Below are 13,107 nucleotides of genomic sequence, written 5' to 3'. Positions count from 1 at the left end.
GGCAGCTCTACAGCACCTTCCCACTGCTGATGCGGTAGCTCACGCATGTCAACGGATGGTGCAGCAAGAACATGCGTCTGGCAGGGTGGACTGCGCATCGGAGGTGGAGCTCTCACAGGTGGAGTGTGGGAGCAGACAGCCGCAGTATCTGCTGAGCGCACAACCTCGGCGGGTTGTAGGTTAACAGGTGCAGTGTTAACCTTCTCAGCATGATACTCCTGCATGAATGCCGCAAGCTGAGACTGCATAGTCTGCAGCATGGACCACTTAGGGTCTACCGTGGTTGGAGCAACAACAGACGGAGCAGTAGCCTGTTGTGGAACCACTCTACCTCTCTTGGGAGGTGTGCAGTCATCAGATGACTGCAGCGAGTCCGAACTGACCCAGTGGCTACACCTGGGCCGTTGGACTCGCTCGGAAGGGACCTTACGTTTGAGCGGTCGTGAGACCTTGGTCCATCGTTTCCTCCTGGAAACTTCTTCCACAGACGAGGAAGGTAAGGGCTCATTCGTCTGTTTGTGGATGGGACGATCTTTGACAGATACGTCCGCAACCACTGAGGATACATCCGTGCGCCGATCAAGGCCTGCCGAACCCTTTGGTCCTTCGACATTGCTTCTCCCCTGGGCTTGGGAGCTTGCAAGAGGTCCCGGACTGGGAGGACGACTGGCACGCACAGATGTACCCTCATGCGCAACACTGACACTGACACTTTTCACATCACTAGCACTGATAACACTTCCCACTGCACTTTTCGCTTTCAGCTCTCTGACATCTGCCAAGAGCTGATTACGGTCATTAGCCAATGACTCCACTCTGTCACCGAGAGCCTGAATGGCACGCAACATATCCGCCATGGATGGCTGAGCACTAGTAGCAGGTTCGGGAGTCACCACTACAGGGGAAGGAAAAGGTTGAGGGGCATGGGGAGAGGAAAAATCCACAGAGCGAGAAGAACTCCTCCTGATTCTCTCCTTCTCTAACCTACGTGCATTTTTAAGGAATTCGTTAAAATCGAATTCCGAAAGCCCAGCGCATTCCCCACATCGATCTTCCAATTGACAGGATTTACCCCTACAATTGGAACAAACGGTGTGAGGATCTATAGAGGCCTTCGGAAGACGCCTAGCACAAGTCCTAACGCTACACTGCCTGTACTTAGGGACTTGAGACTGGTCAGACATCTTGAATTTTAGAGGTAGTCAAGGGGGAATTCCAAAATCTAGCAAAGTTCGTTAACAATTAATCCAAATTAATTCCAAAAGCTTGCTAAGCTAATGATAAAGCTTCCTGAATAGCGAAGGCTAAACTCTAGAGTGAATACATCACCAAATCGTGAACAACAACTCCAGAATCAACAGCGTATCCAAGTAGGTCTTGCCGGCGGCACGACAGAGGAAAAATTGAGTTCTTGTTGACAAGAAGTACTTGAGTACCTACTCACAGATGGCGCTGTTGTGTACACCCCCACCTGGATAGCGATCGCTGGCGTATCCCGACCGTAGATTTCTGTCGGGCAACGGAGTTGACAGCTACATGATCATCGGGTAAGATTAATATTGAAAAACTATAAATAGTGACACACCACAGGATTTTGAATGCTCATGAATTAATGACCACTTAAAGAAAAAGATTCATGAAAAGGTAGTAGGTTGGCTAGAGCACCATCCACCCGCTAAGATACTACCACTAGAGAGTTATGGGGTCTTTTGAATGTCCAAACAGTACTACATTGAATCCTCCTCTCTGGGTACAATTTACTTTCCCTTTACCTACACATACACCGAATAGTCTGGCCTATTCTTTACAGATTCTCCTCTGTCCTTATACACCTGACAACACTGAGATTACCTGACAATTTTTCTTCACCAAAGGGGTTAACTGCTGCACTGTATTTGTTCAGTGGCTACTTTCCTCTTGGTAAGGTTAGAAAGGTTTGAAAGTTTTTATAGTTTATGTAGAAAATATTTATTTTAATGTTGTTACTGTTCTTAAAATATTTTATTTTTCCTTGTTTCCTTTCTTCACTGGGCTATTTTCCCTGTTGGGGCACCTGGGCTTATAGCATCCTGCTTTTCCAAATAGGGTTGTAGCTTAGCACATAATAATAATAATAATAATAATAATAATAATAATAATAATGGCTAAATTTCAGATGTATAAATCTGAATTGACAAAAACATGAAGCAAATCCTAAAATTTACAATGCACCCTTTCAACTCCACAATCACATAGCTTATCAATAATACTTTATGTAACAATAAAGTTGTTCTTAAACAACACAGGAGGATAAAGTACGATTGTGTAACTACACTGACAAATTTTCTAGTAATGAGCTTCAACTTCTTAAGCTTCTTTTGTTAAACCTCAGTAGACCAATGAGTCTTCAGTTAAAGGTGGTAATTCTGATCTTACCTGCCCAGTTGCTAACATTATTCTTACTCCTCAAGTTAGGTTTAAAGGTAATAGTTGTCCATTAAGTTAGGTCTAATGGTAATAGTTGTCCATTAAGTTAGGTCTAATGGTAATAGTTGTCCATTAAGTTAGGTCTAATGGTAATAGTTGTCCATTAAGTTAGGTCTAATGGTAATAGTTGTCCATTAAATTAGGTCTAATGGTAATAGTTGTCCATTAAGTTAGGTCTAATGGTAATAGTTGTCCATTAAGTTAGGTCTAATGGTAATAGTTGTCCATTAAGTAAGAGTGCTAATAGCTCACCGTGCCTTACAGATTCGTGATCCTCTATCAGAGCCTCCATTTTTTAATGTATTTCAAAAACTTTGCATAGAATAAATGCTATCAGTAGAGCATCCCAATCACGAGTCAACGTTTTACTGTGTCATGTTGACGTTAAGCCTCATAAGCAATAATATAAATAAGATAAATTTACACAAAAATAAACCTTAATTATTTTCTACCAGTTCTCAGGAGATATCTGTACCCAGTTCACATATGGCTGAGAACAAAGACTATAAAAATAAATATTCATAAAAAATAAAATTCAGCTTAGTAACAAGTGGTAGTACAGTAATTTCAAAATACCATCATCCTCGTTAAATCATATATTACTTAATAAGATTCAAAGTAACTGAAAACAACTGAAAAAAATTAAACCAAAATGAAAACTTGAAAGATTCAAAGTAACTGAAAACTTAACTGAAAAATTAAGACCAAAATAAAAACCTGAAAGATTCAAATACAATAGATTCAAAGTAACTGAAAACAACTAAAAAAATTAAGACCAAAATTAAAATTTGAAAGATTCAAATACAACAGATTTGAAGTAGCTGAAACAACTTAAAATATAGAACAAAATAAAAACTTGAAGGATTCAAATACAGTGAACCCTCGTTTATCGCGGTAGATAGGTTCCAGACGCAGCCGCGATAGGTGAAAATCCGCGAAGTAGTGACACCATATTTACCTATTTATTCAACATGTATATTCAGACTTTTAAAACCTTCCCTTGTACGTAGTACTGTTAACAAACTACCCTTTAATGTACAGAACACTTAATGCATGTAATACAGTACCCTAAACTAAAACAGGCACAAATATTAAAGGCGATTTTATATCATGCGTTTCCTAAACACGCTAAAAAGCACGATAAAAAATGGCAACCAATGTTTTCTTTACGTTTATCTCTGATCATAATGAAGAAACAAACTGGAGGTAGAGCTTTGCTTATTACCCAGACATATTTCCCATACTTTTCCCTTAGAACTACATCACATCTTCCTACTTTAGATATATATATATATATATATATATATATATATATATATATATATATATATATATATATATATATATATATATATATATATATATATATATATATATATATATTTATATATATATATATATATATATATATATATATATATATTTTTTTGGGCTCAAGCCATGTCGTCCTGATGGAAGTTCCTTAAAGGCAGCTTCCTAGGGTATATTACAACTACGGCGATATTCCCAGAGAATTTACCTTAAGGTACCCAGAATTCTAACTCCTGGAGCGAGTATCCCTAAAAAAGACCTTAGGGATATCGTAAATATCAGTGGACGTATTCTTGACACGCCTCATAGCAATCTATACCCCGAATAGAGTTAACACTTCATAGGGGTCAAATGGCAAGAAACGAAAACGATAAGAAAGGGGAGAGCCGTTCGTAAGGCCCTCTCTTCTCCCGTTTCGTAAGCGTGCCCTGCGCCGATTCTGGCGCCATCTGCATTCCTTTTTGCGTAGCTTTACAACTCGGTGTTTTTTCCTGTGTTTCTACCAAAATCTTGGATTTACTCTCATATTATGCTTTCTCCAACTTCTTCTGCTTCGGATAAGTTGAGTACTATTTCTTTTATGTATAAATGTAGGCTCTTGTTTAAAATTAAAGTAATTAAAAGAGTTATCTTTGATACAAGAGCTGTTGCCTGCTGGAGGCGTCATGGACGCTGTCGCTCGCTAGAATAGGATTTATTTGTTAGCAAGAGTGACGTTCCCAGCCCCCTGCGCTTTAATAATTAGCTGCTTAGCTTATTTAGGAATTCTGTTATGATGCATTAGTAGTGCGCCTGGCGAAAGATTTGCCTAGGCTGACCAACACTAGTCTTCGTAGCCTAGTTGTTGGTCCTTGTACTTCCTGCATGATAATTAGTCTTCCAAGTGTGATTTTATATTGCTTAAAGCGTTAGGCAACGTTATACATATAACCCCTTTTCGAGTAATTTCCAAGATAGTATTGGAGTGAGTTTCGGTGATTTAGGTAATCGATTCTCTTAGTGCCTAGGCTAGGTTGTCTTAGGTCTTTATAATATTATCTGTTTCCCCGTTTGCTCCCTTCTCTTCGGGGAAGGGGCAAACCCTTTCCCTCTGTTTAAGCCTTAGGCTTAACTCTAGTGGTTTGTTTGAATTAATTTTCAAATATAACTATGCTGGAGTAGTACTGTACCTTCCTGCTCCAACTGAATTGGTTCAGAAGGGGACAGTACAGCAGTGTATTAGTCTGAGTCCGTGTTGGTCTAGCGTGGGGCAGAGTCTCCCTTGCTGCCTGACATGGGCATAGGAGGTTTATCCTCCTTGAATCACCTTGGAAGGTTTCGGTAATTATGATCCCTTCGCTCGGTGACCCCTCAGACTTGTCCTCTTTGCTGTTCCGGGTTCGGGATATGTTCCCTTTCCGGAATAGCAATTCCTTCCTTGCCTTGGTTTTAAGGAGGCAGCCAGTAGTGCCGGCCTCCCTCCCTGGATCTCTCTGGCTGAGATGAGCTTTCTTAGTTTGGAATGATCCTTAACCAAGGCAAGGTTGGACAGGACCCTCTGTCCTTCCCTTCTAATTTTCCGTTTCCTTTGTGTCAGTCGTCTCACATCCATACCTAGCATAGGTTGGGATGGGGAGCTGACGTGGTCCCCTGTCGGCCGGCAGAGTGTGCCGACCGGCAGAGGCCCTATCCTTGGAGTGCTGCCCGGTCCTTCCTTGGTCCCTCAACCGCTGCCGTCTGTAGTTTCAGTAAGCAGTGGTTAGGAAGCTTGACTTAGTGTCTCCCCTTCCTCTCGGCACTCTTTCGGGTGTCGGGCGCGGAGGTACATAGCCTCTTAGCCCGGCACCCATTCTGTTGTCTTCTCTTGTGTTGTCCTTGCCGTCTGCCGGCCTAGTGGCCGACCGTCGGAAGGGGGGTGTTCGCTAGTTCTCTTGCTGTCGGTCGGCGGTGGTTTTATGCCTTTGCTGGCCGGTCTCCTTGCTCACCTGCCGGCCGCTATGAGTGGCGGCCGGCGGCCGGCAGCCGGGCGCTACCTGGTGTGGATGCCAGCCGGCAGGGTTTACTCACCGCTGCCGGGCCGGCCTGCTACATCACTCGGTTGGCCGGCCACTAAGAGTGATGGCCGGCAGCTGGGTGCCGACCGGGTAGCTATGGACCGGCAACCACTACCGGCCGGTTCAGGCATAGGAACTGGAGTTCTCCCCCGTCTGGGTGATCCTAAGTTGCATACTTGAGACCTACCTTTGGAAAAGGGGGTGGGGGTGCTGACCGGCAAGAGCCGGCCGGCACACCACCCTCATGTACTGTATCAGTTCTTCCCTGTTTAGTGTCTTCTACCAGGGGAGAACATGATATAGTAGGTTACAACACTGTCTTTTCTAACTTACTTGTGTTGCCTGGTGCAATCACTTGGTGTTGCCTTACAGGGATGAAAAGAGAATTCTCTTCATCTTTAGCCAGAATGGTAAAATCTTACCTTAGGTGTGAGCTACACCTAATTTCCCTCAGGAAATATGATCTTTGGTTATTCTAGCAAAGACTAACCATTTGATTTTAATGGCTGGTGGGCTTCCACAGGTGATTGTAGGGGATTCACAAGTATGTGTCTTTTCCTTATTCTTTGTGGTCTTGCACGACCCGTTGCTGTTGGCCTTACAGATAAGAAAGTGAGTTCTTTCTTGTCTACTATCCGGTATTTTAAAATCATTCCTTAGGGGGGGCTACACCTTCTTCCTTTGGAAATTTTCCATTGGTTAATCTGGCAAAGATTAACTATACGATTTTATTATTTGGAAGGCTACAACAATTGGGTGTGCGGGAAATACAAGGATGTGTCTTTCCTTTCCTTTCCGTTTTGTTATGCTACTGTGCATATCCAGTGATACGTAGTTCACTTGATACTCATGGAAATTTCTTCTCTTTACAGGAGGACCATCCGTAGTGCGGAAGTATTTCTGCAACGTCCGCAGTAGGGCTTCTGCGGACATGGTTCTGAAGGAGGCGTGTGGCATGCGCTGTCTCCACGGATGTTCTCCGGTATTGGGTCCCCCAGGTATGTTTCATATGCACTAACCTATCTATTGAGGCTTTTTCTTTTCGCTTCGCTCAAAATCCGTTTTTGTCTCCCCTACAACGGTGGATTCAAGGGATATAGCTAGGGAGAAGCTTTGTACCTGGGTGAGGGGCTTTCAGAAGATCACCTCTGGACCTTATCCTCCAAATGAGAAGATGAGGGCTTTCTTTTCCTAGGGAATCAACTGTTACAGTGATACCCCAACCTCAAGAGGAGGTCCCCTTAATTCAGATCCCGTGGATGCTGAAGTCGCGGTCGCCTTGCTTAGCATCCAGTTGGACGACAGGATGCCAGACGTGTCCGAACGTCTGGAGGAAGACCTCCTGGCAGAAGGCCAGGATGAAGTTTGAGCTCCGGACAAGGTAGCGGAAGAGGCCGAGAGAGGTCGGCTGCTCCGGTTCAGGTCCTTGAACCTGCTCCCTCAACATCATCTGCTCTCGCAGTAGAGCAGGCCCTCCCTCCATTGTTGGCTTGATCCAACAAAGGCAGAGGGAGAAGAATGGGAAGGCAGCTGCATTGTAACTGCAGGGGCATATCCAGACTGCTATGTCCGGTTGAAGGAGGTACCAGCTTCAAAGGAAGAGACAGAGCCGAAGGAGGTCGTAGTGATAGACCATGCTAGGCTCATGCCTTGCTTTCTTCTTCGATGAAAGAGAGGGGCTTCATGAACTCAAAGGTAGCTGTATATGAGTAAGAGGCTCCCTTCCTTTGTGTCCTCTCCTGCCACAGCCTTTCCCCTTTTTCGCTGAAAGGGTTTGCGGCGGTTTTGAAAACAGTCGAGGCTGGCAAGCCTTTCCCCTCCCTGGTGGAGTGTAAACCCTTGTTGCTGGCCTTTAGAAAGGAAGATTTAGTAAGCAAAACAAGGACTGGAAGGACGTCCATCTTACCTTCTCAGTCCAGATGTGGGAGGCGGATTTTGCCGGATGCCGGTTCGGCGAGATCCTCTCTAAGCTGTCTGGCTTTCTTTTGCGGAGAGGACTCGAGACAAAAGAAAGACTGGCTGCCTCTTTGTCTCTTCAGTCCACTTTTGAGATGACAACAAGTGATCCCAAGGTCCATGAAACGTTCATGGTTGTGATCAAGACTCATCTGGCCACTGTGACGAAGGATCTCTACAGCTCCGTCAGGGCGAAGAGAACCTGTAGGGAATTCGTGTTCGCCCGGGCTACAATGAGGCACGAGCCAAGGAAACTAATCTCCTCCAACAGTTGGGACAAAGACTTTTTCCCTAGTGAATCGGTCAAAAAGGTTGATAGGGCCGCCACGGACGATAGAAATCTTCTCCAGGAGTGGGGCCTGTCTACCAAGAGAAATTCTTCCCCGGATGGGGTCCCCAACCTTGGAGGAAGACCAAAAGGATTAGGATACTTTCTCGGCCAGCTAAGTCAAGTAGACAACCGCAGCAACGGCATTTGCTGATGCCCTCAGTGCCCCAGATGGTGGCAAAAACCCCGACCACACTTCAGTGGGTTCCCCAATTCGTGTCGACACAGTCTCCGGCATTCAACCCATCGTTCGAAGGTCAGTCAACTGCCTGTTGAACAAGCCTAGAGGAGCAGCCAGAAGTTCGTCTAGGCGCCCCTCAAGGAGAAGGGGTTTCACGGGTGGTCGCGGTCAGAGAGGCAAGACCTCAGGACAACAGTCCGAGCGAGATGATATTGGTAGAAGGGAGTCTCCAACGCTTTTGGGATCGGTGGACCTTCGATCCCTGGGTCCACAGCCTACTCAAGAAGGGACTGGGCTGGAGCTGGTACAGCACTCCATCCCCATACCCTCGGCGTTTTTCCGATACTCCACCCCCGTTCTGGAGGAGTTCATTCATGAACTGTTAGAGGAAAAGTGATCCGAAGGGTAAAGTCCATCTAATTCCAAGGGAGGCTGTTTTGTGTTCCCAAGAAAGACTCGGAAAACTCGGAGTCATTCTGGACTTGTCGCCACTTAACAAGTTCATAGCGAACTACAGGTTCAAGATGCTAACAATACAACACATAAGGACCTTACTGCCCAAGAGGGCATTTACCGCCTCCATAGTTTTGTCAGACGCCTATCGGCACGTTCCAATCTAGTGTCGATTCCCCTCCTACCTAAGGTTAAGGCTACAACGAAGACTATACGTCTTCAAAGCCATGCCTCTCGGGCTTAAAATAGCCCCAAGGATTTTCACGATGCTTGCGAACGTAGTTCTCAGTCAATTACGCCTAAAGGGAATTCAGGTAGTGGCCTACCTGGATTTTTGGCTGGTGTGGGCAGCACCCAGGACAGAATGCTTGCAAGCTTCCCTGTATGTGATCCATTTCCTAGATTATCTAGGCTTCAAGATCAACAGGAAAAGTCTCAACTTCCTCCATCTCTAAGTTCCGGTGGGTGTGAATCCACTGGGACCTAATGTCACACCGTTTTCTCCGTCATGGCGGAGAAAAGAAAGGAGATAGCTGGTTCTGTCAAGAGACTTCTAGATTCCGTATGGATATCAGATGCGAACTGGAGAGGGTACTGGGGTCTCTCCAGTTTACTTCGGTGACAGACCCGGTGCTAAGAGCACAGCTAAAGGATGCAACTGGAGATTGGAGTAGTTATGCATCAGATGCGCGAAGAGATCTGAGAAGACCAGTTCCGCTTCGTCGAAATACTCTTCTCAGGCCTTGGTCCCAAGCCAGACTCCTTAGGAAGTCTGTTCTTCTTCATCCACCTCCCCCGTCGGTGACGAGTCACTCAGACGCCTCGAAGGAGGGATGGGGAGTTCACTCTCATCAGAAAAAGGCCCAAGGGTCTTGGTCCAGTCTATTCAAGACCTCTCACAGTCATTTTCGAGAGACTATGACAGTCCTTCTTTCCTTAAAGAAAGTCTCCCCGCATCGCTCGATCCACATTAGGTTGGTGCTGGACAGCGGGGGAGTTGTGAGATGCTTGAATCGACAAGGATCAAGGTCACCACCTCTCAACCAGGTGATGTTGGCCATCTTCCGATTTGGGGGAAGAAGAAATGGTACCTGTCAGCAGTTCACCTTTAAGGAGTCCGCAATGTGACAGCGGACGCTCTATCCAGGTTCACACCGATAGAGTCGGAATGGTCCCTAGACGCAGGACCATTCTCCTTCATTCTGAGTCAAGTCCCAGAACTGCGGCTAGACCTCTTTGCGACGAAAGACAACAAGAAGTTGCCCCTGTATGTGTCCCCGTACGAGGACCCCTTGGCGGAAGCAGTGGACGCGATGTCCCTCGACTGGAACAGATGGTTCAGGATTTATCTGTTCCCTCCTTACAACCTTCTGTTGAGGGTCCTCAACAAACTGAGATCATTTAAGGGAGTAGCGGCAGTAGTGGCCCACAAGTGGCCGAACAGTGTGTGGTTCCCTCTGGCATTGGAACTACGATTGGAGTTTCGACCGCTACCAGATCCAGTTCTGACCCAGTGAGTCCAGAAGTCAATTGTCTGCGCTTCATTACAGAAAACCCGGACCCAGCAGCTCATGTTTTTCTTTCCTTAACAGGTGAGAAAGTGTTTCGGGATTTCGAAAGCCAGCATGGACTTCCTAGAGGATTATAAGTGCAAACCTTTTATAAGGCAATATGAGTCATCTTGGAGAGAATGGGTAGCCCTTGTCAGACGAAGATTCCGCAGGAGATCACGACGGACTTCTGCTTATCTTTCTTCATCCATCTCCATGGTTATGGATCGGTAACTAACACGATTTTATCATGTAGGCCTGCTTTGACAAGACCCATTCTATATGCCTTCCAGGTCGACCTCGCTAACGAGATCTTTTATAAAGTTCCGAAAGCCTGCGCTAGGCTCAGACCTTTAGCACCTCCAAAGCCCAATTCATGGTCTTTAGAAAAGTTCTTCATTTTGCTTCGCTGTTGAACAATAAGGAGTGTGCGTTAAAGGATTTGACCCATAAGTTATCCTCCTTTTTGCACTCGCGTCCGGGGCCAGGGTTAGTGAGATCATACCCCTCTCGAGAGAGGAAGGTCGTGTTCAGTTCCTGGATGGGTGAACTGAACCTATTTCCGGATCCTACGTTTCTCACCAAGAACGAGTTACCCACCATCAGGTGGGGTCCCTGAAGAATCTGCCCTCTGAAGGAAGATGCATCTCTATGTCCAGTAGAATGCCTAAAGGTCTATCTTCGTGGAACTTCAGACTTCAAGGGTGGCCATCTGGCCAGGGGAGAAACGTCAGGCTCAAAATTTATTACTGAAACAACTCAGGGCGAAAATCACATATCTTATTCGCAGAGCGGATCCTGACTGTTCACCCACAGGTCACGATCCGAGGAAAGTTGCTTCATCCTTAAACTTCTTTAGTTGTAGGGATTTTGGACATCTTCGTTCGTACACTGGCTGGAAGTCTTCCAGAGTGTTCTTTCGTCACTATGCGAAGCAAGTGCAGCAACTAAGAGGTTCTGTGGTAGCAGTGGGTTGCGTCGTTAACCCTGCTGTTTAACTCTGCGAGGAACAGTAGCTTAATTGGGACAATTAATTCCAGGGTGAGTATGTAGTCACATGTTGTACTACAAACTATGTGAGGGTACTGGGTGACCCACGTTGACTGTTCCATTTTCAAAGGTGAACCCAGCATAAGTGCAAACATGCGTGCCGAGCGTTTCTAACGCTAATGTGACTGATTAGTAAAACAGACTTTTGACTTTGATACTTTGGTATCTTAAAAGTGGCTCCAATGTTTTTTCTTTCAGACAAACAAGTTTCTGTTTACTATCATACTTATGCTTAAAGTTTTAGTTATCCTCCTCTTATATATAGATATATATATATATATGAGGGTGGTTAACCTGTTTGTTTATTGTCTGTCAATAAACTGGTTCTTGAGAACCTTGCGTCTCCTTCACCTGTGAGCATTCATTCTATGTATATTTACCCGGGGATAATTCTAATAGAATGTTCCCTTATGCAAGCTAATATTGCATTTGTTTATGCTTTCCCTTAGCTGGAGGACTCCATCCCATAAAGGGATGGTGGCGGATTTACGAGTTTCCTCCTAAGCGGATATAAACCTTTGTCCAATACGTGTTTTGAGCGGAGGACTGGTCGATATTTCATATTGACACAGTGATTCTTTTCGAACTTCGCTTTACCCAGTATGAGGTGAGACCACTATACTCGCTTGCCTGGGGTTCATACTTAGATATATGTACTCTTCGAGACTTTCCCAGAGTCTAGTAAGACTCTTCCCTGTTGGGGGCAGGAAGCTCTATCATGGTTTATGATTAGTTGAAAAGATGTATGACGGTAACATCTTAGGTCTCTAGGTCGCGTCGACTGGGGGAAATACTTCTGAGGAGTACGGCACATTTTGAGAATCCACAGATACAGTAATGCTCTGGTATACTTCCATCAGGACGACATGGCTTGAGCCCAAAAAACGGATTTTGAGCGAAGCGAAAAATCTATTTTTGGGTAAGATGGCCATGTCGTCCTGATGGACCCGCCCTTCCCTTTCAATGAAAGGGCAGTAGGACCCCTCCCTACATACAGTATCTGTAGCACCTCGTGTTTCGCTACAAGGAATGCAGATGGCGCCAGAATCGGCGCAAGGCACGCTTACGAAACGGGAGAAGAGAGGGCCTTACGAACGGCTCTCCCCTTTCTTATCGTTTTCGTTTCTTGCCATTTGACCCCTACGAAGTGTTAACTCTATTCGGGGTATAGATTGCTATGAGGCGTGTCAAGAATACGTCCACTGATATTTACGATATCCCTAAGGTCTTTTTTAGGGATACTCGCTCCAGGAGTTAGAATTCTGGGTACCTTAAGGTAAATTCTCTGGGAATATCGCCGTAGTTGTAATATACCCTAGGAAGCTGCCTTTAAGGAACTTCCATCAGGACGACATGGCCATCTTACCCAAAAATAGATTTTTCGCTTCGCTCAAAATCCGTTATATATATATATATATATATATATATATATATATATATATATATATATATATATATATATGTATACACATATACATACCTACATATATGCATACCTACATATACATAAATACATGCATACATATATATATATATATATATATATATATATATATATATATATATATATATATATATATATATATATATATATATATATATATATATATATACATATATATATATATATATATATATATATATATATATATATATATATATATATATATATATATATTACTGTATATATATGGGTTATGGAAAAAAATCCGCGAAGTGGTGAATCCGCGATGGTCGAACCGCGAAGTAGCGAGGGTTCACATTACAACAGATTTGAAG

General features: G+C 44.5%; 1 protein-coding gene across 1 annotated transcript in view; it reads right to left on the bottom strand.

The window, feature by feature from the left end:
• Nucleotides 1-13,107, bottom strand: part of TBC1D23 (TBC1 domain family member 23) — an 89,035-nt gene that overhangs the window by 34,522 nt on the left and 41,406 nt on the right. The gene's annotated exons all lie outside the window — the stretch shown is intronic.

This window comes from Palaemon carinicauda, chromosome 30 (genome assembly GCF_036898095.1).
Source record: "Palaemon carinicauda isolate YSFRI2023 chromosome 30, ASM3689809v2, whole genome shotgun sequence".
NCBI lineage: Eukaryota > Metazoa > Arthropoda > Malacostraca > Decapoda > Palaemonidae > Palaemon > Palaemon carinicauda.
The sequence above is the reverse complement of the archived record's forward strand: the minus strand, read 5'-3'. Positions and strand labels throughout refer to the sequence as shown.